This window comes from Falco cherrug, chromosome 5 (genome assembly GCF_023634085.1).
Source record: "Falco cherrug isolate bFalChe1 chromosome 5, bFalChe1.pri, whole genome shotgun sequence".
NCBI lineage: Eukaryota > Metazoa > Chordata > Aves > Falconiformes > Falconidae > Falco > Falco cherrug.
In genome coordinates this window covers 43183255-43190479 of record NC_073701.1, presented here as the reverse complement: position 1 = coordinate 43190479, position 7225 = coordinate 43183255, and the positions used below count along the sequence as shown (strand labels likewise).

General features: G+C 40.7%; 1 long non-coding RNA gene across 1 annotated transcript in view; it reads left to right on the top strand.

The window, feature by feature from the left end:
* Window positions 1-1451: 1451 nt before the first annotated feature.
* LOC114017855 (uncharacterized) overlaps window positions 1452-7225 on the top strand; it is a 44082-nt gene continuing 38308 nt past the window's right edge. Inside the window, exon 1 of the long non-coding RNA XR_003563141.2 lies at window positions 1452-1563. This is a non-coding gene — a long non-coding RNA (uncharacterized LOC114017855). The remainder of the gene's footprint in view (window positions 1564-7225) is intronic.

Sequence of the window (7225 nt, the reverse complement as noted above, 5' to 3'; positions counted from 1 at the left end):
GAGTTGGGGGAAACCTAAACTAAGGAGCTTTGCTTGAGGATCCGAGTTGATGGAAGTGGGCTGAGGAGTTAGCAGCGACCCAGAAGAATGGCAGAAGACAGTAAAAAGGTGGTAGGCAAGGAGGCAGAGGCACACTGCTTGAGGGCAGCAGGTGATCCAAGAACTGGAAGGAAAAGAGAGAAAGCAGAAAGTATAGCAAGGGGAAAGAGTAGGGAAGGGGTGAGGAGTCAGAAGATTGAAGGAGGTGGGGTACACAAAGAGGAAAAAGCAGTGGCAGTGACACCTAACTTTAGAAAGGCAAGGAATCACTCATGTAACATCAAGAAGAATGTAGCATTGATTTTAAAGCTTTAGAGATTAGAAAACAGTAATAATTTTAGCTAAAATGTAAGTCTTCTAAACCTCTCCTAAATCTCTAAATTGGGTGAAACCCAAAAGGTGAGCATACTGCTAAATGAATGAACAATTGCAATAGCAATGGAATTGAAAGTGAATACAAGTCCTGCAAAATGTAACAAGTGGTTATTAAGAGCAGCTGGGGAATGTTTCTGAAATGAAAGGTAAAGGCACTTAACATTTCTTCCTGATGAACCATTAATTCTATCTAATCAGGACCTCAAATAACTTGTTTCTTTCTTTTTATTATTGTATTTCCTTATAACAACCAGGGGAATGCATTATTCCCATCAATGTGTAGGTTCTGATGTTGAAGCATATGGAACCACAGCTATGTGGGTTGGGAGAACTGGTATTTTTCTGTGATAATAACACCATCTCTGCATAACTAGCCACTGACCTTTGTTCTTCTCGTCAGCAAATAGACCATCTTTTCAACAAAAGTAAAGCTGAGGGATTTGAAAATGTCAAAATAGCAGAGCAACAAAGAGCCCTTGGCCCATATAAATATTTACATTTGAAATACCCATTTGCTGAACTGAATAGTTCAGCTGTTGAGGGCAGCCTGAATCTCATTACATCAGCTCGCTAGGCCTATTGGTGCTCTTGCTTTGAACACAGACAAGAGCAGCACTTTTATTGTGTGATATGCACATTCCAAGCACCCAGCACACTTACAAAGTGGGTTGTATTCCAGCAATGCCATGTCTCTGCTATTCAATTCTTATGATAGCATCCAGACTCCACAGCTGTGTAGCTTTCTAATATTGAATACAGATCCCTCACAAGACAGCTGTCTTGGATTTTTTAAATTTTTTTTTATTAACAAGAAGGCAAAAAAGCCCTTCTACAACCAGCCTCAGCAACACATTGCCTAGTGGAAAATCCATTTTAATTCACTAATTATTCTGATCTGGAGCAGCAGTGAGTAAAATGCTATTCAATCCTTTCAATTCAGGCAGATTAGCACATGCAGCCCTTCATCTAGTAGCAGCCAGCTCAGCTCCTCCTTGAGCCAGTGATCCTCATGATAGACACATAAAGAGGAGCCTTTGTATACAGACCTGGTCCTCCGTCCTGTCAGAGATCCTTCTGCCCCCATGCCCTTCTGTGGCACCAGGTCTTTGCAATAAGACTAGAGGAGAAGAGGGAGGAAGGAATATGAAGGTATGTCTTCTCCCTTTCACCTTGTCTTGCAAAGGAAACCCTTGCAAAAGGCACCCCAGCTCCTTTCTGAGAGCGTCAATATAAGTGGACTGCAGGGACACCTGTCAGGTCAATAGTCCTTGCAACCATGGCTCTATTTAATGGCTGCCTCCCAGGAGAAAGTTTGGGGGCAATAGGCTGCAGGTGTAATGCTGGGAGCAAAGGGTCTCCAGTGCAGTCACCCTGGCCCACACCATAGGTGTTGTCACCCTTGCCCCTTCCACTGGAGGCAGCCCACCCCAGGAAATGAAACAGAAGCCCAGGAATGTGATGCATTTTTCTCCTTTACGGGTGTTTGCTCCACAGAGAGCAATCCAAACTGGCTTTTTTATGTAATACAGTGTGGTTGCTCTATAGTTCTTCCAACTTCAGTGTGTATTTTGCATTGAATACTCCCAACTAGATGTATATTTACTCTTCCAGATCATTTGGAAGTGTTTTGGACAGGCTGCTCTGTTATTTCTGTAGATCTCAACATGCCAAATAAATAGCTGAGGTGCTGTTTTGGGCCCCTTTTTAGTATCTGCCAGTCTGTTTCCATACGCATGCTAAATATCTCCACTGTGTTGCCTTCACTTCAGGAAAGGCTCTAAGTCAAGCATTAGTGGCTTGAGTAACTTGAGTCCTCAAAAGTCCTACACTTCCACTTATTTCTAACAGATTTGACTCAATTATTCCTTAATGAATAACCTGGTAAAAGGTGGAGCTAGAGAAGTTTCCTGGTCTTCAGATTATATTCCAGTTTGCTTTTATTTCATCTTACTTGTCGGCATTTCTATGACAAATATTTTCTACTGCTCCTGTTAATATTTTATAAACCAATAAACATCTGTGAAATGAATCAAACCAAAGTTTAGTGAGTTTATAAATGGCAAATTGGCAATATATGTAGAAGTTGGCCTAATAGTGATATTTCCATCTTTTTCTAAGGTTCTTTATAACCGACATTATCACTGAATACATCTTAAGGGAACAGCAATAACATAATGATCCTCAGAGATTTGTGTCTGCAATGATGTGCCAGAACATGGAGTACGTTTATGATGAAAGCATCGTTCTGGCTTGGCACACGTAACTATTAATGCTTTGCAAGTATGCTTTGCCTGGGATGTAATGGACTACAAATAATTGCCTGTAGTGTGCTTTAGCTTTGTCCAGGTTCTGTGAAAATACTCTCTTCCTTTAACCGAGCTGATTTTTTCTCATTACCATAGATTTTTTTTCCTCTTCACTACCTAAGGTATTAAAAGGAAACATACGCTCTCAGATGGAAAAACACACTGGCTGTTACTAGGACTAAAAAGCAATCTACAACGCACTCTAGTCACCAATAGATGACATTCATAATAAGGTTTACCACTGTTTCCAAGTACTTCTCTATTAAGTCATTACTTTATTGTCTACATTTAAAGTATATAGTTATATAATGGCAACTCCTTCAAAATCAAAGTTCAAGCATGCAAAGTTGCCTTTATTGCAACAATTAAGTAAACTTTATTACTCATACTAAATGCATGGTGTGTGAGAGCTAAAGAAGAGCTGGTAATAATAAAAATGTACAGGGGACTGTTGGTAAGTGTTATAAGTCATTTTTAGCCAAATAAAGGAACAAGTACCTAAACACACAGACACATACATACATCAGCACACGAGGCAACTTATGTACTTTAACACAAAGGACAATTTTACAATTCAGAGGCTAACGTTTACGCATCTACAACAAAGTGTTGGGAAGCTGTCTGTCATGTCTGTAAAACTTAACAGCTGCTTGCGGTTCACACCTTTGTGAAGCCAGAGCATGGAGGTGTGCACATCTGTTTACATGTAGTTTTACAGTCCCATGTGGAGGCCCAGCACAGACAAAGATGGAATTGCAGTTTCTATTGTACATCATAGTCACAACCACAGTTTCACAATGCAGAAGCCACAACTTTTACAGCTCATTGCCGTTAACAGCCTGGGTTATGTTGTTCTTAACCTTTCTCTGTGAGGAGGTGTTCAGAACACAGTGAGCTTTTTGTCTTACCTGCCCAGATGCTTTCTCTGAGCAGACTGGGGCTTCCTTATGTCATGTTGCTGGATCAGGAGTTCTGCCACCTCCCAGCTTCCAGGTGGGGAACGACAATGAGCATTATGTCTTCCAGCCTTCCTGTTGGCCCACAAAAGCTACAACAGCAGCGTCTTCAAGCATGTGTTTCCTTACAAAGGAGGTAGTCATGGAGAAAATGAGCTTTTTGAGACACCACCTGAGGGGAGGCACCTGAACAGTGTCCCTAGCAGGAAGACATCAAGACATCACTTACCCTGCTCCTTGCATCCTGTCAAGGCACTGAAAGACATGTTCAAACCAGCTACAACAGGATATCCCCATGTATTGTCTGGAACCTTTCCCTCACAAGGACTGACCCAACCTCACTCTGATTAGCCTGAGAGATCTGGTATCACCTGTGTACATGAAAAATATCTAGGCACTTATTAAATATGCATTCCCCTTCCTACTAACATCATTCCATCAATATTTTAATGACAAGTTGCCTTTTCGATTGTGTTCCTACTGTAACATGAGGTCCTTGCTGGGGCAGACAGACACCACAGAAATGGATGTGTTTATGGATGACATTTGTTTCTGTCTGGAGAGTTGTCATCAGTGGTGATTTTCTGTTGCAAATGCTTACGACTATTTCTTCAGGAAATACCATCTCTACTCCCTTCTACCAACAAAGCCAATGGGGCAGCATGAAGGTGTACAAGGTAGGGCTGAACTTATTCAAGCAGTAAAAGATAATTCTTTATTGCCAAAGAGAGCTAATTTGTGATCAAGTTTATCAGATTAAACTTAACCCAGTGCAAACATGCTGACTTTATTAGCATATATGAAGAGTAAATTTGATCATTGACAATTTCTGGAGTGAAATTCATGTCTATATGAAGTCTGTTTATGGGGTTTATTTCCTGGGTTTTTACAGTCCCTTTCACATTTTGTTTTGTGTTTTTCCTCTCCTCTCCTCTGGTTATAGACTAATCATTGCCAAGTCTCAGTCATTTGCTTGAAAAACAATAGCTGGCAGTCATTGTGCTAAACAGCCCATTTTGTTATCCTTGCCACAGTCTGCAGTGTTCTCAGTTATTGCACTTGATAGGTGTCATTAAGGTTTCTATGTTATTAGTCACTTTCCTGATCTTTCATGTTTCCTTTGCTCAGGGAGCAGCTTTTCCTGGAAACATTCAAAGGGAACAAAACCCGATTACAGCCAGCACCTTGGGGTAATGGCATCTAAAATCCAAATCCCACACTTTTTTTTTCTTTTTCTTTGGGGTTTTTTGGGGGGTTTGTTTTTTTTTAAGCTGGTAACTCAAATTATGAATGTGAAAGGCTGGATTATACCACTTGTGTCCACAGTAAGCCGTTCCACAGAAGTCTACAGAACTAGTTATGAAAGAAACATTGTTCAGTGTAAGTAACTTTTAGATAGGTCAGACTAAGAGTTTGTAGCACCCCATATTAGCATGAGTTGGGGTGTATTAATAGGACACTATAGAGTAGCATAGACCTGTTCATCTCAAATACTGTGAAGGTACTCTATGCCATCCACAAAAAATTAGCGATGGGTTTGTGGCTCTCTGAAGGCTTTCAGAGAACTTCAAAGCTCTGTTTGAAGGATGGATGTGTAGCCACCACACAGGGAAGGAGACCTTCCCATTTGCAGGGTGAAAGCTTTCTCTTTTCCATTGCTGTCAAGAAGGTCTCTGGCATCTTTTATGCAAAGCAAGAGAAAGAAGCATGATAGAGTGCAAGAGGCTGACGTGAGTGCAATGACACCCACATTCATATGGAGCCAACCAGGGTCTCAGTATGCATTGTGACCCACCTGTCCATAACTTCATTCTGGTGTCTAGATTCCAACCTTGAAACCCGAGATTGGCTGAATCAGCTTAAATCTAAACTGCTTAGAGCACACGAATCAGGCTGCCCTCCCTTTGGTGGGAAATCATTAAGTAAAAGGGGAGTCAGTTCCCCCAGGAAAAAAGTTTGGGTTCACAGGAAAGAAGGTTCAGGTTCATATCATTTCGGCAAACACCCTGTCTTCAGAAATTGCTAAATATCAAAACTGGAAAGACAGATCTTGGATTAGTTTATACTGTTTCATCTAAAACCTTCTTACACAGTAAACTGGATCTAGCATAGCAAATGTTAAGGGTTCAAACCAAAGTTAGTTTGCAGTCCTAACATGAGCAACATGTTCCACAGGAGAAAAAGATCAAGACTTTAGTTAGGGTCTTTTTTGATGATGCAGGCAGAATATTGTGATTTGAAAAGAGAAATTCCAGGCAGCTGAGCTTAATTCTTACATCATATATTTTTAATATGAATTTACAGGTCTCAAGAGTGTCTTACAGAAATGGCAAGTATATGGACAAAACTTTCATCTTTGATAGAAAGCTGAGAAAATAGGCCATTTTTAGTTAGTAATGCAATGAGATATAAGTGTTTTCATTTCTATTGCGGTTTATATGCCAAACAACAGTGGGATGCCAAGTACTGCATTAGCATGCACCATAAAGCAAGTATACATTTCCTATCCTCCTCTACCATTAACACTCAAAAAAACTTTTCATGGCGCTGTAATTTTTTTGTGCCCAGTTTTCTTAGGAGGTGATAATTGAGGAAGAATGAGGGAAAATCTGTGCCATAATTTTTGAATTGGGCAAGACTGTCAAAGAAAAAAAATCACAAAAACTCTCCAGGGTGAGGGAGTAACACCATATCTTTCCTTTGGGGCACAGATTCCTCCAGAAATGACACAGCTGTGAAACTAAAAGCTGAGCACAGTAACAGTTCCTGGACACCTCCTGTGTATGCATATATATAGTACACACGCAGTTATGTATAAGGGACATACTTATGTGTAGCGATACATAAGAAGCAGAGTCACCATCAGCTGAACTAGTAATTTCAGATAAGGTGAAATACTTCTCCAGAAGGATAATAAGTTAAAGGCAACACTCAAGCTTTCTGTTGACCTTTTCACTGAAAAAAGCCCATCATCTCAGGGGCTCAACAGAACAGGGACACACTTTGTATTTCACCAGAAAGAGGAGGGTGCATGGTGTGGCTGTGGAAAAATCATAATCCTACAGGCTGGGAAATATTCCCTCATGTCCTCACTGGTTAAGCCTCTTTTTGGTATAAGTGTAAATCGTCATCTTTTTGCTGGGGAGGTGGGAGAAGGGAGAACTTGCACTGAGATTTCTCCTTGAGAATCTGCCAGTGCATTCGCTGTTAGGAAATGACTAACATAAGCCTCTGCACATATGTCCTTAAAAACACTTTGACTGCATTCCCCTGTAATTATTAAGCTTCTTCAGAGTCTGTAAGCCAGTGAGAAAGGGATTAGAGGGGTTACTTTGTGCCTCTGTGCCCATAAAAATCCCTTGGCTACTGAAACACACTGCTCGGAGCATCCTGAAAGCTTTCATATAATCCCTGCCTCCCAGCCACCACCACCACTGCATTCCCTTTATTTAGACACATTCAAATTCCATACTGTAATCCAAAAGCACTCCAACACAGAAACAAGATCCACATTATAAATCACATTTAAAAACTAACCTGCCAGTTAGA